General features: G+C 50.7%; 1 protein-coding gene across 1 annotated transcript in view; it reads right to left on the bottom strand.

Moving 5' to 3' along the window:
• Positions 1–26,493, bottom strand: part of LOC142316646 (vomeronasal type-2 receptor 26-like) — a 123,051-nt gene that overhangs the window by 54,958 nt on the left and 41,600 nt on the right. The window lies entirely within an intron of this gene.

Here is a 26,493-nt window from a genome sequence, read left to right on the forward strand (position 1 = left end):
AAGCATGGACAGGGGCGTTACATGTCGCTGACTGGGCACTTGGTAACTATGGTGAGAGATGGAGAAGGGTCTGCTGTACAAGTCTTGCCGTCCCCACGAGTTGTATCAATCCTTTCTCTGTATGTACAAGTTTCCCCACTGCTTCTGCCTCCTTGTAAGGCCACATCTGGAATAAGGGATCCAGTTTTGGCTCCACATTTTAAATAGGACATTCAGAAGTTAGAGTCAGTTCAAAGGCGGGCAACTAACTATTACAAGGAATGGAGGCCGACCGTATGATGATTAGTAATGGAGGCCTCCCATAAGATGAGAGGTTGAAAAAGTTAGATATGTTTAGCTTAGAAAAAAGACGTCTCAGAGGAGATCTCATTTATATGTATATATACATGTGTGGTCAATATAAAGGACTAGCACATGACTTATTTCATCCAAAGACAATCCTAAGGACCAGGGGGCATTCACTGCGGGGGAAGAAAAGTGATTCCGACAGCTAAATAGGAAAGGGTTCTTTACAGTTAGAGCAGTCAGACTGTGGAATGCCCTATCACAAGAGGTAGTAATGGCAGATACTATAACAGCTTTTAAAAAAGGGCTGGATGATTTCCTCAGTACACACAACATTGTTGGTTATAAATGACTTAGTGACCAAATGTAGAACTGGTGGAGGAAGGTTGAACTAGATGGACCTAGGTCTTTTTTCAACCTAAGTAACTATGTAACCTCGTCTGGGTCCTACACCTCTGCTCAAACCCTGTGTGGTCATGCCACCCATGTTTTAACTGCGCACAAGGAATCCCACACACATCCCTACTATGCTGGCAGCAGAGCTCAACGGCATCAGGTGGTCGACTCTTTACTTTGAAATGTCTGTGAATTGTAAGTCACACGTAGAGTTGAGCACGGTTCGCGGTTCGTGGTTCTCCAGTTCGCGGCTCGAGTGATCTTGGGGGCTGTTCTAGATCGAACTAGAACTCGAGCTTTTTGCTAAAGCTCGATAGTTCTAGATATGTTCGAGAACGGTTCTAGCAGCAAAAAGACAAGCTAATTCCTAGCTGGCTTTCCGCTGTAATAGTGTAAGTCACTCTGTGACTCACACTATTATGACATTTCAGTGTATAGTGTGCGGGAACAGCGCATTCAGATCACTGCTGGTGTGGATAATGGCGATCGCCATTTTTTTTTTTTTCCTTGTCTTCCTTCCCTAAGCGCGCGCGTGTAGTGGGGCAGGCCAGCATGTCAGCCAATCCCAGACACACACACACAGCTAAGTGGACTTTTAGCCAGAGAAGCAACAGCATGTGTGATAGGATGTCCATGTCACATGTCCCTGCATTATAAAACCGGACATTTTCCTCCAGCACGCCATTATCTGCCTTCTGCGTCCTTGGTGTTACTAGCAAACACTGAGTGAACTTAGTGGCATCCTAAACGTGGCTGTTGGACTTCTGTATAGTCCCACTAGTGCAAAGATATTTACAGCACATCTGCATGCATTGCACACTCAAACTCATTATTACCATGCCATTATACTAGCAAACACTGAGTGAAATTAGTGGCATCCTCAATGTGGCTGTTGGACTTCTGTATTGTCCCACTAGTGCAAAGATATTTGCAGCACGTCTGCCTGCATTGCACACTCAAACTCATTGTTACTAAGCCATTATACTAGCAAACACTGAGTGAACTTAGTGGCATCCTCAACGTGGCTGTTGGACTTCTGTATAGTCCCAGTATTGCACAGATATTTGCAGCACGTCTGCCTGCATTGCACACTGAAACTCATTGTTACTAAGCCATTATACTAGCAATTTATGCTGCCAGTTTAAGGGCCGTAGTTGCATTGTCAGGGATAGTTATTGTTGATTATTCTGCTGTTAATAAAGCTAGACCACCGCTGCAATCTACACCACCTCTCAATTTTTACTACCACATTTTAAGTGCACAATCTTGTCGCAATCAACATGAGTGGCAAAATGACAGATGCTGGTGGAAAGGGGAAGAGGCGTGTTGTAAAAGGAAAAAAAGGGTTTGTCCGTGGGGAAGGTGGCAAAGCTCCATTAACATCTGCTGAAGATAGACCATCTACCAGCAAAAGTAAGATATATACTACTTACCGTGGACAATCCGATGTGCTCCCTTTTTTACGGACACGATCAACTGGAACAAAGGTAGATGATGGCCAAAAAGGAAAATGCTTGAATGGATCTCAAGTGCTCCAACAAGTGCCCTCTCCGCCACCTCAACTACCGCATCCAAAAAACACCAGTCCTCTGAGTTGTCATCCCAATCAAACTTGCTTTCTCCCAGCTCTGAAGTCTCCATCAGCCCTGCACAGTATGGTGGAACTGAGATGGCTGAGTCTGCAGAGCTGTTCAGTCACACTATAGCCTGGGAATCAGAGGTCTGCTCCCAAGCTACAGTGAGTACAGACCAGGAAATGGTCTGCAGTGATGCCCAGAACCTTTATGACTCTGATTCAGGCCGTGAGGACCAAGTTTCTGAGCATAATGTTGACCCTTTGTCACAAACTGTAACACCTGTGGTTATAGACAATGAGGAACATACTGATGACGATGAGACGCAAATACCAGATTGTGATGACAACTTAAATATTCGGTCAGGTCAAGAAGAGGCTCGGTCTGAGGGTGAGGGAAGTGCAAACACAACAATTGATGATGAAGTTCTAGATCCCACCTACTGTCAACCCACAGTCAGGCACTCGAGGAGGTCAACAGAGGTGGTGGAGGAGGATGCAACTGATGACGAAGTTACCTTGCGCCTTCCTGGACAGAGTCGGAGCTCTGGTAGCACGTCTACAACTGCATCATCAGCCACCACTCTGCCTCTGAGCACTAGTCGGGGGGGCTCAGCAGGTCGCATGCCCTCTAAGCCTTGCCTAGCCTGGTCCTTTTTTGACATAGAAAAAGATCGCCCAAATGATGTGATCTGTAAAATTTGTCGTGATTCTGTTAGTAGAGGTTAAAACCTCAGCAGTTTGACAACTTCTTCCATGAATCGTCACATGAATAAATATCACATGTCCCGGTGGGAAGCTCACCGTGCTGCAATGCGGCCTAACGGAGCGAACCATCCACGGCCTGCCCCTTCCAGTGCATCCGCGCGCTCTTCATCTTCTAGGACTGTGGGGACAGCTGTCACACCTGGTTTTCTACTCACAACTTCCACCACTGTAACCGCAACAGGCGGTTTGCTTGGTAGGTTGTCAGTTGGTTTGGAAGGTGAAACAAGTGCGTGTGTACAGCTCTCTCAGACATCGATAGCACCAACGTTGGATGAAGGCAACATCATGTCTACGCCTGCACTTTCCTCACAAACCTGCATTTTTCCAGGGACACCCTACTCAACACCGTATACACACAGCAGCCAGATCTCTGTCCCTCAGATGTGGACAAATAAAAGGCCATTTCCTGCGACCCATGACAAAGCTAAGAGGTTGACTTTATCCCTCTGTAAGCTCTTGGCACGGAAATGCTGCCTTAGCGCCTGGTGGACACACAGGATTTTAGAGACCTTATGTCTGTCGCTGTGCCCCAGTACCAGATGCCCAGTCGCCACTACTTCTCTAAGAAAGGCGTGCCCGCGCTACACCAGCATGTCGCACACAACATCACCGCTTCCTTGAGAAACTCTGTGTGTGAATGGGTGCATTTCACCACCGATACTTGGACCAGTAAGCATGGACAGGGACGTTACATGTCGCTGACTGGGCACTGGGTAACTATTGTGATAGATGGTGAAGGGTCTGCTGCACAAGTCTTGCCGTCCCCACGACTTGTGTGTCAATCCTCTGTCTGTCCAAGTTCCGCCACTGCTTCTGCCTCCTCCACCTCATCTGTGTCCTCCACCTCCGCCCCAAGCCTGCCTGGTCAGGCCACCAGCGTTCGCACTGCGCAGAAGAAATCACGCACCCCTCATTACTATGCTGGCACCAGAGCGCAACGGCATCAGGCGGTCTTTAGCTTGACATGTCTTGGGAATAAGAGTCACACAGCTGAGGAGTTGTGGTCAGCTCTGCGGTCCGAGTTTAATAAATGGTTGTCTCCACTCAACCTGCAGCCTGGTAAGGCCGTGTGCGACAATGCTGCAAACCTGGGTGCGGCCCTTCGCCTGGGCAAGGTGACACACGTGCCTTGTATGGCTCACGTGTTGAACCTTGTTGTCCAGCAATTTTTAACACACTATCCCGGCCTAGATGGCCTTCTGACCAGGGCACGAAAACTGTCTGCTCACTTCCGCCGTTCAACCGCCGCAGCTGAGCGACTTGCATCGCTCCAAAAGTCTTTCGGCCTGCCGGTTCATCGCCTGAAATGCGATGTGGCGACACGCTGGAATTCGACTCTCCACATGTTACAGCGACTGTGGCAGCATAGCCGAGCCCTGGTGCAATACGTCATGACGTATAGCATGGGCCAACGAGATGCAGAGGTGGGGCAGATCACCCTGATGGAGTGGTCTCAGATCAAGGACCTACGCACCCTTCTGCACAGTTTCGACATGGCGACGAATATGTTTAGCGCTGACAATGCCATTATCAGCATGACAATTCCAGTCATTTACATGCTGGAGCACACGCTAAACACTATTCGGAGTCAGGGGGTGGGACAACAGGAAGGGGAGGAACTACAGGAGGATTCATATGCACAAGACACAACAACATCACCAAGGTCCAGACGTTCATCATCACCAACGCGGCAGGCATGGGACCATGGGGGACAGGGATCAACAAGGGCGCATGGTAGCAGGCGAAATGTTGAGGAAGGTGCAGGGGAACATGAAGAAATGGAGGACGAACTGTCCATGGACATGGAAGACTCAGCGGATGAGGGAGACCTTGGTCAAATTTCAGTTGAAAGAGGTTGGGGGAGATGTCAGAGGAAGAAAGAACGGTTAGCACCTCTGTGAAGATGTAATTTACCCTCTCACTGTATATGCTGTGATACTATGTCATGATTATGTAAATAGCCTGTAGTCTTCTATCCAGAGTTGTGTATCTAGTCTGTAATTGCATTGGCCAGTGAAGGAATAGTCATTGTTCTGCACAGCAGGGGATCCCTTCATCTACTGTGGCTGGCAGACATATCGGAGCCCTGTGATGGACCAAACCATTGATGATAGGATGTGTGACCCCTACCCCCTGAACATGGTGGGCTGGTCAAGGAGCACAGACAATGCATTTCCCTTTTTGTAACTTCAGAGTGAGCTGAAAGTTGGAAGGAGAAGGAACTCCCAGCCTGGGTGGCTGTGGACACGGACGGAGCTAGGCCTGTGTGGCGGCCCGTGGGATTATGTGGAACTCTTTGGACTACTTTAAGGACGATTGCTTTGTTATCCAGTCCGAGGATTGTCGAGAAGGGCCCCCGAATCTGTTTTACGTGGACTTATCGTGTGCTGTTCCAGTGTTCTTGTGAATAAACCTGTTGGATCATCCCTCGGCCTCATCCATCCTTTGCTCTGTTGTACACTCCCGTCACAAACTGGTTGGCAGCGCTGGGATCAGAGCAGAAGGAATGGAGGACAATGGCTCAACATCAGGAACCAGCACTGCAGAGTACAAGACCTGGACTTTGGGGAGCCTGCAACCAAAGGCCCGTGAAGTAGGAGTTCGTTTCAAAGGACTCTCCAAGGAGCAGCTGATTGAGGCGCTAGAAGGAGTCTGCTCGCAAAATGACGTGGAGGAAGGATCCTCACAGCAAACGGAAGAAAGACGGCAGCCGGAGGTAAATACCCAAAAAAGTCAGTGGGTTGTTTGGTACGAGGAGGAGATGGCCTTGCTGGGAGAGGAGACCACCATAGAATATAAGATGGAGGTCATGCGTGGAGCTAAAGAGAAGGAGCACAGGATGGAGGAGATGGCATTGCTGGATAAGCAGCTCGCTGTGGAAGCCGCGAGAGGTTCCAGACAGACTGTAACCCCAGCACCCATCATGAGGGAACTTCCCAGGGTGTCCCGCAAAGACTTTAAGCCGTTTAATGAGGCTGCAGGCAACATTGAGGGCTTCTTCCAGGACTTTGAGCATCAGTGTCGATTAATGGAAGTCCCGGACAGGGAGCGTGTCCGGCAACTGGTTGGGCTCCTAGAGGGGGGAGCTGCTGAAGCCTATAGAGCTATGGACCCTCGGTGGAACTGTGAGTATGCGGAGATTAAACAGACTATTCTAGAACATTATGCTGTGACCCCAGACACTTACAGGACTCAGTTCCGTGCTTTAACCTGTGATGGGGAAGTGTCTTTTAAGATATATGCTCATAGACTCAAACAAATATGTAATCGCTGGCTGGAGGCAGAGGAGGCCTTATCTTGGGAGACCTTCCTGCAGGTCATCCTAAAAGAACAATTCTTTGCCCAGTGCCCCGCTGAGATCCGGGAATGGGTGCGTGAGAGAAAACCAGCGACAGTGGAGGAAGCTGCTGCTCTCGCTGATGAGGCTCTCACCATCAAGCCTCAGTGGAGGGTTCTGTTGGAGGATGGAGAGACGCCTAACAGCTCCACAACACCGGATGCCCCCAGTTATTCTGTCCCCATTGTTCCCCGTTCCTCTAAGCCACCACATGTTGATACCCATGTTAATGTGCCTCCAGTTGCTTCTACTGCATTTTCTGGAATACGCCAGAGAGAGGAAGTAACAGAGCGCAGGTGTTATGTTTGTAGGCATCCCGGACATTTGCAGGCCTCATGCCCAGCCAGCCCATGGAGGAATCATCCTCAAACCCCTACAGCACCTTCAGGTGGGAGCCGGCCTCCAAGTTCCCCTACCCCTTACCCAAGAGGACGCCTTGGATGGAGGGAGACCCAGCTCAGATGTTATCAATGTGGACAGCCAGGGCATCGGCAAGTCTCCTGCCCAGCTGTTCAAATGAGGACTGATCCTGCGCCCAATCGGATTGTTAATTATTTACAGCCCAGTGCCATGGAGGAAGATGTGGCACCGCTATGTGAGGACTGGCCTAGTGACTCAGCCCCCCATGTTGCACCACCAGGAGTTTACGGGGTGCGACCCGCAGTTATGACGACTTCTGCTCATCGAGGTAAGCACTTGCAGGAGGTTGTGCTGGATGGACAGAGACTTGTTGGATTTTGTGACTCGGGTGCTTTCCTCACACTGGAAATTCGTGGCTGCATGAAGCCACATGTAAGTAACGCTCTGCCTGTGTGTACTTAACCAGTGACCTGTAGAGGTCCCTAGTACGTACACAAGTTGGGAGGGGGAGGGATTGTGAAGATGTAATTTACCCTCTCACTGTATATGCTGTGATACTATGTCATGATTATGTAAATAGCCTGTAGTCTTCTATCCAGAGTTGTGTATCTAGTCTGTAATTGCATTGGCCAGTGAAGGAATAGTCATTGTTCTGCACAGCAGGGGATCCCTTCATCTACTGTGGCTGGCAGACATATCGGAGCCCTGTGATGGACCAAACCATTGATGATAGGATGTGTGACCCCTACCCCCTGAACATGGTGGGCTGGTCAAGGAGCACAGACAATGCATTTCCCTTTTTGTAACTTCAGAGTGAGCTGAAAGTTGGAAGGAGAAGGAACTCCCAGCCTGGGTGGCTGTGGACACGGACGGAGCTAGGCCTGTGTGGCGGCCCGTGGGATTATGTGGAACTCTTTGGACTACTTTAAGGACGATTGCTTTGTTATCCGGTCCGAGGATTGTCGAGAAGGGCCCCCGAATCTGTTTTACGTGGACTTATCGTGTGCTGTTCCAGTGTTCTTGTGAATAAACCTGTTGGATCGTCCCTCGGCCTCATCCATCCTTTGCTCTGTTGTACACTCCCGTCACAACCTCTATGCCACAAACACAGCATGGACTTGGTCCGCATGGCTGCGCAAGACACATAAGCGCCTTCTTGCTGCACTACCTCCAACATGACCCTCGTATTGTCAAAATTAGAAGTGATGATGACTACTGGCTTGCCACACTATTAGATCCCCGATACAAGTCCAAATTTTGTGACATAATTACAGCCATAGAAAGGGACGCACGTATGCAGGAGTATCAGCAGAAGCTGTTACTCGATCTTAGCTCGGCTTTTCCACCAAACAACCGTGCAGGTGCAGGGAGTGAATCTCCCAGGAGTATCTCCAAATGAACATCGATGCCATGACTTTGCAAATGGAGCCTTGCTCATTTTGGGCTTCAAATCTTGAAAAATGGCCAGAGCTCTCCACATTGGCCTTGGATATTTTGTCGTGTCCAGCTGCCAGCGTTGTCTCTGAACGTGTCTTCAGTGCTGCTGGGTGTGTGCTGACAGATAAGCGCACGCATCTGTCCAGTGACAATGTGGACAGACTGACGTTCATCAAAATGAACAAGTCATGGATCCACCAGGAATTTACTACCCCTGTGTCATCCTGGGGAGAGTAAATGCTTGTGGATTTGGAATGTGCTTGATGCAAATCAAAACATCCTGTTTGCAACTAGGGCACAAGTGCTGCAACTGAAGGGGTGGGTGTGTGTGGCCCAATTTTTGGAAAAAAGGGAGACTCCGCTTGGAGTAACCCTTGCTTACATTGTTTTTAAAAATGATCCAAGATGCAAAGAGCTGGGATCAGGAAAGTCTTTGCTACCTACCCCGGAGTCATCCTGGGGACGGTTAAGAATGGCGTATTTTTGAATGTGCTTGTTGCAAATCTAGCTGTGAAGTGTACAACTGGGGCACAACTGCTGCTACTGAAGGGGTGGGTGTGTGTGGGGCCCAATTTTTGGAAAAAAGGGAGACTCCGCTTGGAGTTACCTTGCGGTGTTTTACATGATTTTAGAAGGGCGTGCCATGCCTATATCTGTGTCTCCTCTTTTTCCTTGTCCAGCTCTTTTGTTTTCGCATGAGTATATGTCCTTGTCACTTTCCCATGTGTTTGTGTTGTGTTGTGAGTTGTTTGTCACCTTTTGGACACCTTTGAGGGTGTTTTCTAGGTGTTTTTATGTGTTTGTGAATGCCTGCCATTGGTTCCTATGCGGTTCGAGTTCGGTTCGTCGAAAGTTCGACGAACCGAACTCGAACGGGACCTCCGTTCGGCGAACCGAACTCGAGCCGAACCACGACCGGTTCGCTCATCTCTAGTGCCGACACGCAGGAATTTGAATCTGCACATGTTGCAGCGTCTGTGGCAGCACCGCAGAGCCCTGCTGCAATACGTTATGACGTACACCCTGGTCTAACTTGATCCAGAGGTGGTGCAGATCACGCTGCTGGAGTGGTGTCAGATCAAGGACCTATGCACCCTTCTTCACAGTTTACAAATATCGACGAAGATGTTTAGCACTGGCGATGCCATTCTCAGCGTGACAATTCTGGTCATCTACATGATGGAGCACACTGTAATTATTATTCTGAGTCAGGTGTTGGGACAAGAGGAAGGGGAGAAAGTACAGGAGGAGTCATATGCGGAAGGGGTAACAAGATCTACAAGGTCCATACGGTCAGCGGCACCAAGTCTGCAGCCATGGTGGAGGAGAGGGATTAACAAGGGTGCATAGTATCAGCAAAAAGTGTTGAGGAAGGTGCAGGAGCCCATGAAGAAATGGAGGACGAACTGGCGATGGGCATGGAAGACTCAGCAGATGAGTGAGAGCTTGCTCACATTTCGGTTGTGTGAGGTTGGGGGAGAAGGCAGAGGAAGGAGGCACGATTCTCACCTCTCTGCCACCAACACACCAAGGACTTGGTCCTCCTGGATGCACAAGGCACATGAGCGCCTTCTTGCTGCACTACCTACAACATGACCCTCGGATTGTATGAATTTGAAGTAATGCTTACAACTGGGTTGCCACACTATTAGATACCCGGTACAAGACAAAATTAGGCGAAATATTTCCTGCCATAGAAAGGGACGCACATATACAGGAGTATCAGTGTGACGCCCTGGGCAAACCAGGGGTCACAGGTCATGCACCACCACACCCTACATCCCAGTTAGGAACACCAAAGCTAACCAAAAATCCTTGTTGCCTTCCTCCAGAGACTGATGTTCACACCAGGGGGTGGGCCAGGCGGTTGGCTCCGCCCACCGAGGAGTTCACAGCTCTGGAGGCGGGAAGAACCAGGCAGTCCAGTGAGGGACATGAAGGAGTAAACAAGTGAAGTAAAGGAAGTAAAAGTGGTAAAGGAGGAAAGCAAGAGTGGTGACAGAGAGAAAGCCAGAAGTAGTCCAGCTGTGTGCAGGACAGGATCAGCAAGGTCAGCAACGACGGTGACTGTCCAGAGGGGTGACTGTTCGGGAGTTCCTGGAAGGACCGCGGACGGGTAGTGGCCCGGCGGTCTGGAGCAGCGTGCAAAGGACAGTCAGCACCAGGGCAGGGGCCTCTCGGACCCCGGCAAGGCTAGGAGTCGCCATAATTTGCCTAATCCGTCAGTGAAGGGGACGTCGATCCCCCAACAACCAAGTCCCGATTGAAGGCAACAGTCCAACCATTAAGGAGGAACACCGCCACCGCCAGGGCACCAGTTCCTCAGGTCCAGCGTCTGCGGGCAAAGTAGAGCTCCTCCGGTCCAGCTTGAAGCCGGGGAGCGGGTTACCGGTGGGAACCCATCGCTACCAACTTAGAAACATCAGGTGCAGGTTAGAGGGACATCACCGTTACCTACTGGGAGAGCAAGTGCAGCCGTCCGTGAGAACCGTCTTTCCAACCATGTGGTTTACCGTAAAACTGTGTCAACGTCTCAGGCTGAGTGAGTACCACAGTGCCGCAAGGCACAGCGCTGCCCCCGCGTCCCTGCGCCCACCAGGCCCTGCACCTCCCATCTCATCACCGGGCCCCGGGATCACCAACCCCTACCCACGGAGGGGCAACACAACACCTGGCTGCTCCGCATCACCATCCCTGGGATCCCCTATAGAGCAGCGGTGGTGAAATCACCACAACTGTGGGTGGCGTCACGGACAATAAACAATCCCCACACCCAACAAACCCCCTTTCACTCACGGGCGAGGAGTGTCGCTCGAGAACCCCGGGATCCGGCCCACAGCTCGAGCCACCACTGAGCAGCAGCCGCCGGACCCGAGCAGAAGGGGTGAGCGTAGTGTGCTGACACCCTCCTCCCCGCCCGCGACAACTTGGCGTCACGAACAGGATCTTACCGCTCTGCCGTCTGGTAGAGGTGCGCCTTGTTACCGCCGGAGGTGTCCGGCAGGAAAATTTCAGAAGTCGCCATCTTTGGCGCGAAAAGTTCCCGCTCGAGCGTCTTCTCGAGTAGCAGAGGCGCGAAGTCCAAAACCCCGCCCCGAGAGAGGAGGGGCCGTAAAGAGCTAAGGGGGACGGAAACAAGATGTCTGCGCCCGACGGAGCCGCTGGAGGAGTGGTGGTCGCAGCCGCAGTGGCACCCGCGGATGGGAATGGGCCTGCCCAGGTCCCGGCTGTACTGGCGGGAGGTGCCGCGGCCCCCGCGCTCGCTCAGGTCATGCCGTTCTCCTTGCCCTATGCGCCCGGAGCTGCCTGGCTACCGCAGTATGACGGGAAACCGGATGCCTTACAGGCCTTCCGGAAAAAGCTTAACCTGTTGCTAGAACTGTACCCCCTGACCGATAAGCAACGTGCAGCGATAGTGCTAGGCCAGTTAACCGGTGCGGCTGAGCAGGAAGCGGAGACCTGGGCCGAGGGGGACCGGCTCTCTCTGTAGCCACCATCTTTGAGAAGCTACAGACTGCCTTTGAGACCCGGACTGAAGCTGAGCTGAGGATGCAGTTTTACCAGTGCCGGCAACGGACTGGGGATAGCATTCGGGACTATGCTTTACGTCTGCAAACCGCCCTCCGCACGCTGAAGCGGGTGAACCCGATTAATGAGGCGGATAGCAACAAGATGTTGGTAGAGCAATTTGCGCAGGGGATGAGGTCCCCTGAGGATCGCAAACAACTCCGGCTGTGGGCCCTGGAACACCCTGATGTGGACTTTGCTGTGTTAAAGGAACGGGCATAGATACAGCCAAGCACTAATGTAAATTGTGGTAACAATTAAAATATAACCTTTATTGGTTAATGGTTAAAAATATCAAACCTCACAACACATACGGTTGTAAAACAACCAAGTAAAAATGGAGCAAATGTAAAAGCTCCTAATATCACCATGGAAGGACAAACCTCACACGGGGGGGAGGATAAAGTAACCTCCCACCACGGTGATAGAGAAACAAACAACCCTAACCAGGTTGTCAAAAATACCAAAACTGAGTTATACACACAAGACAGTATAGTCAAATAGACAAAACTCAAAAGATGTATGAAGAAAAATTTTAGTTGTCCAATATATAGAGGGGGGGGGCCAAACATAATAGCCTCACAGTACCCCTCAATTGGCAACCATCTGACCTGATATGCTCCTAGACCTCCCAACGCGTTTCATAATATGCTTATTCCTCAGGGGACTATGGTCAAAAGAGAGCTTCAGTAAAGCAGACTTCCAGCATGTTATGTCTGGGCCTTGGCATACAGCCTACATACATACATACATACAGCTGTATGCCAAGGCCCAGACATAACATGCTGGAAGTCTGCTTTACTGAAGCTCTCTTTTGACCATAGTCCCCTGAGGAATAAGCATATTATGAAACGCGTTGGTAGGTCTAGGAGCATATCAGGTCAGATGGTTGCCAATTGAGGGGTACTGTGAGGCTATTATGTTTGGCCCCCCCCCCTCTATATATTGGACAACTAAAATTTTTCTTCATACATCTTTTGAGTTTTGTCTATTTGACTATACTGTCTTGTGTGTATAACTCAGTTTTGGTATTTTTGACAACCTGGTTAGGGTTGTTTGTTTCTCTATCACCGTGGTGGGAGGTTACTTTATCCTCCCCCCGTGTGAGGTTTGTCCTTCCATGGTGATATTAGGAGCTTTTACATTTGCTCCATTTTTACTTGGTTGTTTTACAACCGTATGTGTTGTGTGGTTTGATATTTTTAACCATTAACCAATAAAGGTTATATTTTAATTGTTACCACAATTTACATTAGTGCTTGGCTGTATCTATACATCTATTGTGAAGCATATGACAATTTTTGGGAATTGTTAAAGGAACGGGCCATTAAAGCGCTACAGCCCCCAGCTGCATAAGTTCGGGAACCCAAGACCTACAGCCCCAAGCAGCACAGTGGAAGAACTGGCAGCCCAGGTCCGTCGCATGGACGGAGACCTCGCCAAGATCCTTGCTGCACTGCAACCTCTGACCAGATCTCAGCCTCCAGCACAGATACAGCTTGCTGACAGCCCCGAGGATGTTCCCTGGATGCAGCGGAGACGTGCTAATAACCCGCGGAGCAGACCTCCAATCTGCTACAAGTGCCGTAAGCCTGGTCACTACTTCCGACAGTGCCCGTTAAACGAGCAATCCCTGGGGCCCCGGGCCAATCCTCAGGAGTAGAACATCGTGGCCCCCCGGACTGGCGAGATCGATATATCGGGGCCCGACCCATCATCCCCATGGCTGTGGATGGTATACCGGTGATGGCTCTCTCGGACACTGGATCACAGGTAACCACCATACCATACACGTTGTATCAGCGGTATTGGGGAACGGACGAACTGGCACCCCCAGATACTAGTATAACACTGATTGCTGCCAATGGACTTCCATTGACCTAAGTGGGGTATAAACAAGTGGCTATGACTGTGGGGCAAGCTGAACTGCAACATCAGGGTATGATTGTGATCATGAATGAACCCAGTGATCATAACCCGAAGAAAGTGCTAGGAACCAATGTGATGGAGCACTGTATGACTGATGTGTTGACTCTATTGCAGCAGCTGGCCGCCACAGCAGCAGGAAGCCGGCAGTGAGCTGTGCAGCGTGAGATCCGGGCTCTGATGTACCGCCAGCATGTAAGCTCAACAGGAGGGGAGATTGGTGGAGTGAGAGTAATGGATGTGACTCCGTTGACTGTGCCCCCTAGGAGTGAGATGATGATTTGGTGTAGGGCAGCAGTAGGGCCTCAGGGGCGTGATTACCCGGCCATGATGGAGCCCATACCCTCTGAGCATTGGCCCACTGTAATGGCCGCCCGAGGGGTGGTGGATGTGAAGAAGGGGAGAGTGCCTGTGAGAGTGTTGAACTGTGGAGAGGAAGAAGTCAGGCTTCCCCGGTATGCCACCATTGCCAAGTTGCTCACCCTGGACCCTCACACTATCCATAAAGCCAGTCCATCAACACTCCCACCTACCACTAGCACTTCCCCACCCCAAGGGGAGACAAAGGAGTGGCACCAACAACTACATGTAGGCACTGATGATACCCCTACACATCACAGGGCAGGGGTATACAGGGTGGTGCAGGAGTACGAACAGGTTTTCAGTAAGCATCCCCTAGACTTTGGGCAGATCAAAGGGGTCCAACACCACATCCCCACCGGTGAAAATCTCCCTATCAAAGAGAGGTATAGACCTATTCCCCCTGCACATTACCAGTGTGCCAAGGATATGTTGAGGAATATGAAGGAGGCAGGGGTTATTCGGGACAGCTGTAGTCCGTGGGCCGCTCCGTTGGTACTGGTCAAGAAGAAGGATGGTACCATGCGGATGTGTGTGGACTACCGGAAGATTAATAAAATAACCCATAAAGATGCCTACCCACTGCCTCATATCGAAGAATCTTTGGCTGCACTAAGAACTGCAAACTACTTCTCGACCCTTGACCTCACCAGCGGGTACTGGCAAGTGGCCGTGGCCCCAGAGGACCGGGAGAAGACCGCCTTCACCACCCCGATGGGGCTCTGCGAATTCAATAGCATGCCGTTCGGGCTGTGCAATGCCCCCGGGACCTTCCAACGGCTGATGGAGTGCTGTCTGGGACATCTAAACTTTGAGACCGTCCTGTTGTACTTGGATGATGTGATTGTTTATTCCCAGACGTACGAAGCCCATCTGGAGCACCTGGCCGAGGTGTTCACGTCCCTTGCCAAGTACGGGATGAAACTGAAGCCCTCTAAGTGTCACCTGCTGAAACCCAGGGTGCAGTACCTAGGGCACGTGGTGAGTGCAGACGGTGTCGCCCCCGACCCTGAGAAGATTACTGCCATCCAGAGCTGGCCGAGACCAACCACGGTGAGGGAAGTAAGGCAGTTTCTGGGCCTGGTGGGGTACTACCGGCGCTTTATAGAGGGGTACACGAAGATGGCTGCCCCCATGCAGGATCTCCTCGTGGGACAGACCAAAGGTGGTAGACCCATTGGAGCCCCACTGTTGTGGGAGGACAAGCATGAGGAATCCTTTTGCCAGCTGAAGGCGGCCTTGACCGGAGAAGAGGTCCTGGCGTACCCTGACTATGGGGGCTCGTTCATCCTCCACACAGACGCCAGTAACGTGGGACTAGGAGCAGTCCTATCCCAGGTCCAGGATGGAAAGGAGAAGGTGATTGCCTATGCTAGCCGAAAACTCCGGCAGACTGAAAGGAACCCTGAGAACTACAGCTCCTTCAAGCTTGAGCTCTTGGCGTTGGTATGGGCTATCACGGAGCGGTTCCGCCACTACTTGGCTGCAGCAAAATTCACCGCGTTTACGGACAACAATCCGTTGACTCACCTGGACACGGCCAAGTTGGGCGCGCTGGAGCAGCGGTGGGTAGCCCGGCTAGCCAACTATGATTTCACCATAAAGTACCGAGCCGGTCGTGTCAACATAAATGCGGATGCACTCTCCCGAATGCCCCATTTGTTAGAAGAGGGGTGCGAGGATGACGACCTCGAGGAGATCGAGTTGCCTGCGTTTCACCGGCCGCCTACTGAGAGGGTACAAGTACATCAGCAACGGGTGGATCTGGACCCACGGCCCAGTCAAGAGTGGCAGGAAGCTCAGAACCAGGCGCCGGCTGTTCGCCTCGTCAAGACTCTGGTGGAACAGGGTGCTGTGGCAATAGACCCTGCCGCTCCAGCCGAAGCCCAACGCTTGTGGAAGGAACGGAAACGGCTTTACCTACACCAAGGGAGGCTGTACCGTGAGCTGATCAACCCGAAGACCCATGAGAAAATATGCCAGTTGGTCGTTCCTCAAGCTGACGTGGCTACTGTCCTGCGGGCATACCATGATGGTGCTGGGCACTTCGGGTGGAAGAAGCTGGAGATGCTGTTGAGGGAGCGGTTCTATTGGAGTGGGATGCGTGAATCGCTGGAAGCCTGGTGCCGAGAGTGTGGTCCTTGTACGCTGAGGAGAAAGGACGAGACTAGCCAGAGGGCGCCCCTACACCCAATAGTTACCCATCAGCCGCTGGAGCTGGTCGCCCTAGACCATGTCAAGCTCACCCCCAGCCGAAGTGGGTACACCTACGCATTGACCATTGTAGACCACTACTCAAGATTTATGGTGGTAGTCCCCGTTAAGGACCTAACTGGTCGAACTGCTGCTCGAGCATTCCAGGCTTATTTTTGTCGACCCCATGGATACCCCGAAAAGGTGCTGACTGACCAAGGCCCGGCCTTTGAAGCAGAGGTGTTCCACGAATTCTGCCAGTTGTACGGCTGTAAGAAGATCCGGACCACTCCTTACCACGCCCAGACCAACGGCATGTGTGAGAAAATGAATCACTTGGTCCTGGGGCTCCTCAAGACGCTACCACTGGAGGAACGGAACCTGTGGCCGGAAAAGTTACCTGACTTGGTCGACATGTACAATAATATCCCGTCTAGCTCGACGAAGTGCACCCCAGCGTATCTGATGAGGGCTCGGCCTGGCCCCCTGCCGGTGGATCTGGAGATGGGGTTGGAGGCCCCAGAAGCGCTCCCTTCGACAGCGGAGTGGGAAAGTCGGAGGAGAGCCCAATACCGGCAAATCCAGGAGTATGTGGAGAAAAACCTCAGCCGAAGTCGAGAACAGCAAGAGCACCGGTTCAATCAGAAGGCATCCGCGGGTCCTTTCCAGCCAGGAGATGTAGTGTTGAAGCGGAAGAGGAGAACCCACAAGCTGGATGATCAGTGGGAACAAGTTCCTTACGTCATACAACCCACAGAGTGGGAGGATGGGAAGGCCTATCAGATCAGTCGTGACCAAGGGGGCACTCTGGCCACAGTTTCCCGGGACCATCTAAAAAGGTGCCCACCAGCATTGAGGGCAGAGGCTGAAGTACCGGTTCCTCCACCAGCAGAGAAGGCAGCAGAGGTAATCCGCACTGTAATGGGTGACTTCCCAGCAAACTGGCCTACACAGAACGGCGCGGTGATTCTTCCAGTGATACTGTTCCCACAACCCGTGGATGAAGAAGTAGTGGAAGCGGTCAACCGTGAGCCAGAACCAGTGCCAGTGCCCAGGGATGAACCTGTACCCAGCTCCCCTATACCTCCGCCTGCTCCACACTATAGCAGGGAGGAGGAACCGATTGTTCCCTCTACCCCACTGTCTAGCCTCACTGACACCGGGCCCCGGAGGTCCACCCGTCCCAACCTAGGTAGACCCCCACTTAGGTACAGGGAGACCGTCCTGTGAGTAAAAGGGGTCAGGGAATGTAAGGAGTTGCTTGTTGGTTAAAAGTTTGAAAAAAAAAAAAAAAAAAAAAGTTTGCAGAAAATGATGAAAAATAATGATACCGAGTACCTCATCTGATTATCTGTGTGATTTGCAACCGGCTGGAGCCGGCACCGTTGTCCCCGTGGGGACCGTTTAAAAAGTTGTTTTGCATGGAGGACTATCCATGGACAAGCCCGTGAACTTGCAGGGCAACCACAAACGTTAAGTGGCTTGTAAATAAGTTGTTTGCAGTTACCGTTTTCCGCAATGCCGCCTCCGGAGAGGCAGGTTGGAGGGAGGGCCCTCAGCAGAGCAGGCTGGGGCCCAGCCACCAAAGGAACCGGTGGCTACCCTCTGGAGGGAAAGGACAGATCCCGCTCGGGTAACTTGTGCTGGACTGTGGGTCAAGGGGTGCTGCCTGGGCTTTAGGGGCAGCATCAGGGCCAGGTTGCTTGGGTGGGAGAGAGCGGAAACCGTAACCGTAAACCGTTTGCAACGTTTAAGAAATGTGCCTCCCGTTATGGGAAGAGTTATTAAAAATGTACATATGTTATTATTTCACCATGTTATATTTTTCAGAAAAATAAAACCGGTGTTGGACGGCAGCCCGCAGACGGTCTGCATTTTGCTAAGGGGGAATGTGACGCCCTGGGCAAACCAGGGGTCACAGGTCATGCACCACCACACCCTACATCCCAGTTAGGAACACCAAAGCTAACCAAAAATCCTTGTTGCCTTCCTCCAGAGACTGATGTTCACACCAGGGGGTGGGCCAGGCGGTTGGCTCCGCCCACCAAGGAGTTCACAGCTCTGGAGGCGGGAAGAACCAGGCAGTCCAGTGAGGGACATGAAGGAGTAAACAAGTGAAGTAAAGGAAGTAAAAGTGGTAAAGGAGGAAAGCAAGAGTGGTGACAGAGAGAAAGCCTGAAGTAGTCCAGCTGTGTGCAGGACAGGGTCAGCAAGGTCAGCAAGGACGGTGAATGTCCAGAGGGGTGACTGTTCGGGAGTTCCTGGAAGGACCGCGGATGGGTAGTGGCCCGGCGGTCTGGAGCAGCGTGCAAAGGACAGTCAGCACCAGGGCAGGGGCCTATCGGACCCCGGCAAGGCTAGGAGTCGCCATCATTTGCCTAATCCGTCAGTGAAGGGGACGTCGATCCCCCAACAACCAAGTCCCGATTGAAGGCAACAGTCCAACCATTAAGGAGGAACACCGCCACCGCCAGGGCACCAGTTCCTCAGGGCCAGCGTCTGCGGGCAAAGTAGCGCTCCTCCGGTCCAGCTTGAAGACGGGGAGCGGGTTACCGGTGGGAACCCATCGCTACCAACTTAGAAACATCAGGTGCAGGTCAGAGGGACATCACCATTACCTACTGGGAGAGCAAGTGCAGCCGTCCGTGGGAACCGTCTTTCCAGCCGTGTGGTTTACCGTAAAACTGTGTCAACGTCTCATGCTGAGTGAGTACCACAGTGCCGCAAGGCACAGCGCTGCCCCCGCGTCCCTGCGCCCACCAGGCCCTGCACCTTCCATCTCATCACCGGGCCCTGGGATCACTAACCCCTACCCACGGAGGGGCAACACAACACCTGGCTGCTCCGCATCACCATCCCTGGGATCCCCTATAGAGCAGCGGTGGTGAAATCACCACAACCGTGGGTGGCGTCATGGACAATAAACAATCCCCACACCCAACAAACCCCCTTTCACTCACGGGCGAGGAGTGTCGCTCGAGAACCCCGGGATCCGGCCCACAGCTCAAGCCACCACTGAGCAGCAGCCGCCGGACCCGAGCAGAAGGGGTGAGCGTAGTGTGCTGACACCCTCCTCCCCGCCCGCGACATCAGCAGAAGGTGGTACGCAATCTTACATCTGCTTTTCCACTAAACACCAGTTCTGCACAGAGTGAATCTCAACGCTTTGTCATGGATAGGAGGAAATGGTCTTTTACTTGTCCACATCTGAGGGACCGAGGGCTGGCTGCTGTGCTGAGATGGCGTTGAGTACGGTGTCCCTGCAGATTTGCACTTTTGGTCATATACCAAATGAGCTGAAAAAGGACAGATGCTGGTGGAAAGGGGAACAGGTGTGTTGGAAAGGGCAAAAAAGTTTGTGTCCGTGGGTTTGGTGGTTAAGCAACAGTAACATTTGCTGAAGAAACACCATCTGTTACGGTGGGACTGGCAGATTTGGATAAGGTGGTATATACTATGTTACCGCTATATAAAAAAATTAATACGAAAAGAAAGAGAAAGTATATATCCCCATCGCCAGTCGGTGTCCACCGTGCTCCCAGATTGGCTGGACTACCTGCAGTTAATAATTGCATTCCAGAAATGGAAAGGAGTGTAGAATGCACATGTGTTGTACCTTGCTTGGCAGCAAAGGAACAATAACTTAGTATTCCAGACAATTTTAGGACGGCATAAAAAGTGTCAACTCTTTAAGCAAATTAAATAGCGTGGCAAAAGTGGGCAGGTGGGTACAGTGGCCGTGGTCTGTGTGTACCAGGACAGTAAAGGAAGCCTCACTTTCTATCCCTCCTAATGATCAAATGCAGCAAGGAATTCCCTGAGTTTGCTATAAAAATAGCGTAGCAAAATGGGTGCAATGCAGAGGTGCTGGAAATTGCTTGGCACCAGTGGGACACTAATGAAGTCCAACAGCCACTTTTAGGATGCCACTAAGTTTCAGCATTTTTTTCTATTTTAATGGCTTATTAAAAATGTGCAGGAGGGTGTAATGCAGAGGTGCTGGAAATATCTTTGCACCAGTTGGACACTAATGGAGTACAACAGCCACTTTTAGGATGCCACTAACTGGCAGCACTCTTTTAAATTAAAATGGCTTTGCAAAATTGTACAGGAGGGGAGAATTGAGAGGTCGTGGGACTTGCTTGGCACAAGTGGCCCAATAATGGAGTCCAACTGCCACTTTTTGGATGCCACTAACTGGCAGCAATCTTTTAAATAAAATGGCTTTGCAAAATTGTGCAGGAGGGGAGAATTGAGAGGTGGTGGGACTTGCTTGGCACAAGTGGCACAATAATGGAGGACAGCAGCCACTCTTTGGATGGCACTAACTGGCAGCACTCTGCAATTAAAATGGCTTTGCTAAAAAGGGCAGGAGGGTACAGTGGCAGGGTTGTGGGTCAGTGTAGAAGAAAAGAAGCCTCACTTTCTATCCCTCCTAAGGGTGAAATGCAGCAAGGAAGTCCCTGAGCTTCGCTACACAGACGCTGTTATCTGTAGCTGTAAAAAGCATTTCCACGGACCTGACTGTCACCTATGGCTCTGAGCCAGCTGTAATTAGCCCTTAAAAGGGCTAAAATAAACTTCTATCCCTATTCTGTATAGTGCTGTGTGTAGAGCGTACACAGCAGGATCGGCGACAGGAGCTGTGTGAGAGGTGACTGACATCCAGACGCAGAAGGCAGATAATGGCGTGCTGGAAGAAAATGTCCGTTTTTATAATGCAAGAACATGTGACATGGACAGCCTATGACACATGCCCTTGTGTCTCTAGCAAAAAGTCCACTTAGCCGTGTGTGTGTGTGTCTGGGATTGGCTGACATGCTGGCCCGCCCCACTACACGCGCGCTTAGAGAAGGAAAAAAAAAATGTCGATCGCCATTATCCCAGCAGCAGTGATCTGAACGCGCAGCCCCCGCACACTATACGCTGAAATTTGATAATAGTGTGAGTCACAGAGTGATTCACACTATTACAGTGAAAAGCCAGCTAATAATTAGCTAGGCTTTTTGCTGATAGAACCGTTCTCGAACGTAAGTCGAGCAGCCATACCTGCCTGCTGTACCTGGCTAGCATACAAAAATATGGCGAAGCCCACGCTATTTTTTTGGTGGGCAAAAAACTCCTGCATGCAGTCCTGGATGGAGTATGCTCAGCCTTGTTGTTCTGCAGCTGCTGTCTGCTCTCCTCCATACAGAAAGACAGCAGCTGCAGAACTACAAGGCTCAGCATGCTCCATCCAGGACTGTAGGCAGGAGTTTTTTGCCCCCCCCCCCCAAAAAATAACGTGGGCTTTGCCATGTTTTTGTATGCTAGCCAGATACAGCAGGCAGCCACGGGCTGTCCCCAACCTCCAGCTGCCTATTTGTACCCGGCTGGGAACCAAAAATATAGGGAAGCACATTTTTTTTTAATTATTTTTTGAATTTCATGAAATAATTAAAAAAAAATGACATGGACTTCGCCCAATTTTTGTGTCCAGCCAGGTACAACTAGGCAGCTTGGGATTGGAATCTGCAGCTCAGGGTGCCCAAGCTTTCTGGGCACCCCTGCTGCGAATTGCAGTCCGAAGCCGTCCCAGAAAATGGCGCTTTCATAGAAGCGCCATCTTATGGCGCTGTATCTAACTCTTTCAGCTCATCGGTGACATGGGGGTTTATTCTTGATTATCGTTACTGCAGCAGTAACGAAGTTGTTCCTCGTTCCTGCTGCAGCACACATCGGCACGTGTGACACCACAGGAACGAGAAAGCACTCCTTACCTGCCTCCCGGCCACAATGCGGAAGGAAGGAGGTTGGCGTGATGTTACGTCCCGCTCATCTCCGCCCCTCCGCTGCTATTGGGCGGCGGTTCAGTGACGCTGCTGTGACGTCGCTGTGACGCCGCACGGACCGCCCCCTTAGAAAGGAGGCGGTTCGCCGGTCACAGCGACGTCGCTAGGCAGGTAAGTATGTGTGACGGGTCTGGGCGATGTTGTGCGCCACGGGCAGGGATTTTCCCGTGTCGCACAACAGATTGGACGGGTACCCACACTGGCGATATCGGTACCGATATCGCAGTGTGTAAAGCGGCCATAAGTCCATCTAGTTCAACCTGTAGCCTATCATGTTGATCCAGAGGAAGGCAAAAAAAAACCAAAACAAAACAATGTGGCAAACAAGCTCCAATGGGGAAAAAAAATCCTTCCTGACTCCACATACGGCAATCAAACTAGTTCCCTGGATCAACACCCTGTTACAAAATCTAATATACATAACTGGTAATATTACATTTTTCAAGAAAGGCGTCCAGGCTCTGCTTAAATGTTAGTAGTGAATCACTCATTACAACATCATGCGGCAGAGAGTTCCATAGTCTCACTGCTCGTACAGTAAAGAATCCTCGTCTGTGATCTTGATTAAACCTTCTTTCCTCAAGACGTAGCGGATACTCCCGTATATGAATGAATGAATGCAGTCTCATTGCGTGAAGCGGCTCACAGCTGATGTCCGGCTACTACCTTCTGTGCATAATTAAAATACAATTATAAATAAAGAATGATAATTAATTAAAAATTGAAAATAAAAAAAATTCTTTACCGACAGAGCCAGAACTTGAACTCGTGAAGTTAGGCTTCTTAGGCGAGCGCTCTATCCATTCAGCCACTGGCTCCAACGAGAAACATAGGCAGATTTCGTTATCTTGAGGACTGCAAAGCAGACTGAAGTCTGAGGTGACAGCGCGATTCTCTTCATGTGCTACGTGGAGAGGACACAGAGCACCTATTTTCTGTAGCAGAGCTGACAGTGTCTTGTGGATTACTCCGGACCTGCAGGGGGATTTGGGGATTTTAATAAAATGGTGAAAGTGGATGTTTTTTTGGCTTTTATTCCAAATAAAAGATTTTTTGCTGTGTGTGTTTCTTTTTTTTCACTTACAGTTTAATCATGGAAGGTGTCTCGGGGAGACACCTGTCATGATTAACCACGTTATTACCTCAATTGCCACTGCACCAGGGCAATTCGGGATGAGCTGGGTAGAGTCCCCGGACTGTCACATCTAATGGATGTGGCAATTCCGGGCGGCTGCTGGATGATATTGTTAGGGTGGTGGGCTCCCGATAACGTGGTACTCTCCATCATGACAATACCAGCCTCCAGCCGTGTGGCTTTATCCTGGCTGGTATCAAATATGGAGGAACCGCATTTTTTTTGTTATTATTTATTTATTTTACTACACAATGTAGACCCGCCCTCCGGCAGCGGTGATTGGTTGCAGTGAGAAAGCTGTCACTCATCGTGGCGGCATGTCTGACTGCAACCAATCATGGGTGTCGGTGAGCAGGGAAAACACGGAATAACTGATTGAATAATGAAGCGGCAGCCATTTTCAAAAGAGGAAAAGACACCGCAGATTTGTGACAACGTGCAGCGAGGCGCCCGTGATCGGTGAGTAGGAAAGAGAGAGGGATTGTGCTGGGGACGCAGGAAGCATCCAGATAGCAACGTGTGCATATAGCTTTACTGTGAAAATCCACGTTTTTAGTGATCGAACCGTTCTCGAACGTAACTCGAACTACCGAACTTTTAGCAAAAAGCTCGAGTTCGTTGAACACCCCCCAAAATCACTCGAACATGAAATTTGTGAACCTCGAACCTCAAACATCGCTCATCTCTACTGGATAGTCTTTGTCCTAGGTCATTTCCCAGAATAACAAGGGCGGGGAGGCCGTCCATGAGACCCACTATAACCTCACCTTGGTCAGTTCCCCAGTCCAACTGCAATCATGCTAGAGGGATGTTCAAGCGCTGGCCCCCAGCAAGAGAGATAGTCACTTGGCGGAGAAGGTAAATGATGTTCTGTCCGAAAAATATCTGGGCTGACCAGGGTGATGGAAGATCCAGTGTCTCGAAGTCTCTGAGACTGTATTTCACCGACCTTGACCATCTGGATGTGGCGATGGAGGTTGGCTGGTGTACGGTGTTCGGCCTGCAGTAGGTTATGGACTGGGTAAACCACTTCCTCAACTATTGGTATTTCTTGGGAGCAGCATTCCTTGGGTCTCGCTGGTTCATCTCGGCATAGGTTGACTGGTTGGACTGGCAGATGGGCTCCGGGCATGGGGCCCCGACATTGAAGACACTCTTTGGCCTGTGTCCAAGGAGTTCACATGTATAACAGCACCATGGTTATACAAGTCACTGGCCCTGTTGGTAAACCTTTGTCTTGTTGGGGCTTCTGTGGTGTAATGAGTTAGTCCAGCACTGGAGTCTGGCAGTCACTTGGATCCTTGGGTGAGAGACCTCTTGGAATTGGTGGGCCTATTGGGTCTCCAGCTTGGTCGGTTGGCTGTAAATTCGTCGGACAATCGCGCTACTTGCTCTAGGGTATCGGGCTTCCTGTTAGCTACCCATTCTCAGATTTCCGGGTCCATCTTCTCCAGCAGCTGTTCGAGCACCATCACGTCCCGGACGGCAGCAAAGGAGTGGGCAGCCTGACCATCGAGCCAGCGGTTACAGTGTTTTCGGAGTTGACTGCCAAAATCGACGTACGAGACACCCTGGCGAGACATAGTCCGGAACTTAGTGTGATGTCTCTCGGGGGTTATGATAAAAAGGGCCAATAAAGTGTCCTTAATAATTCCGTTGTCCAGGCAGTCCTGAGGCCCAAGTGATCGGACAGCCTCCTGGGCCCGAACAGGCAAGCTTCTCCACAGGTATTTGGAACACTCAAATGTAGGCACTTGGTGCATACGCATTAGCACCTCAAAGTTTTGCAAGTGTTCTATGTCAGTGCTGGAATCATTAAACACTGGCACGTCCCTGTAGCAAAGATAACTTCCTTGTTGGTGATCTATCCTGGAGGTAGGTGCTGGTGGTAAGGAAATAGGAACTCCCAACAATAATTACAAAACACCACCCCTCTCTTCCCTTGAAGCTTCAGGCCCCGATGCAGTCAACAATTCCTTGACACAGTCTGCTTGGGCTTGGTTTGCTTCCATATTGTCACTGGATCTAGGATGAGACACACAGTTTTACATCCTCTGATACGGCGGTGTCCTCATCATCCTCTGCATCATTCTGGGACTCCCAATGGACCAATTCCCGGATCAAGTCCGACCGTTAGTCAGTGTTCCTGTATTCAATCTTTCGCATCTGGCACAGATCCTGTAGCATCCATTTACTGCTGCGGTCGTAACTCCTCTCTGGTCCTTGTCCCATGGCTGAGCTGGTGGGGTTGGACATGGCAGCGTCTGAAAACTGAATGCCTTCAGTATGGCCTGCTGGGTATGCTTATGTGCCTACCTTGTTGTTGAGCCCTGGACGGTGTCCGCGAACACTAGTTCTCTACAGCTTCCCTGGATAAACCAGGCTAAGTAGTATCCCACCACTGCCAAAAAATTGTTAAGACATAGAGGTCAGTGGGTGCTCTGGTCTTCTGATCCAGCCACCTTTAGAAAGATAGCATGGCCCAGGGCTCATCCCAACTAAACACCTGACTTCCTTAACTGTGGGTGGAACACTACTCAGACAACACAGGATGAAGGAATCACAATATTAAGACTTTATTGGATCCCCAAACGATTAATGGCATATGGCCCTTAACCAGCAAAACCACAGAATGTAACCGGCAATAGTTTCTCACCCTTCTGCTGGCTCACCAGGAATTAGAATGTCCGTGACTCAGAGCTTCCAGGGCTACTGACTCCAAACCAGCAGCACCCCGCTTTCGGCGGGCACCCACCGAGAAAGGAATAACATCGGATTTAGGAAGCTGGATGAGGACCACAAAGCTTGTAGTCAGTTGACTGAATTTTCCCAAGCTGGATTCCTTCCTTAGGTAGTCCTTGATATCTCAGCCGAATCCATGCATTGAATGCTGAATTCCATGTAGTATTATAATCCAGGTTCGGCTTTGGCTTGCTAATCGGATCCGCAGATCCTAGATTGGTATCATGTAGCAAGAGTCTACCCGGGCAATGGACAGTCCTCCTTCTTATACCTCTGAGCTCTCCATTCAGACCATTGGGGTCTTCATGATTGATGGATAAGATTGGCTCTAATTGGCTAGATTTCAAGCCGTATACAAAATATTCCTAGCAGTAATAGTCTCTGGCAGAGATGAGGGAGAGACAGCAGTTACATTGCATCTAGCAATGCACATAGTAATACAATGGGAGGTTTGCATAATTGATTTGTCTGGGTATCTGACCTTCACTGGCCAAAGCAATTACATGAGTCAACAAGAACTTTAACACTAGACTCCTAAGGGTACCGTCACACTTTAGCGACGCAGCAGCGATCCCACCAGCGA

Source organism: Anomaloglossus baeobatrachus, chromosome 1 (assembly GCF_048569485.1).
Source record: "Anomaloglossus baeobatrachus isolate aAnoBae1 chromosome 1, aAnoBae1.hap1, whole genome shotgun sequence".
Taxonomy (NCBI): Eukaryota; Metazoa; Chordata; class Amphibia; order Anura; family Aromobatidae; genus Anomaloglossus; species Anomaloglossus baeobatrachus.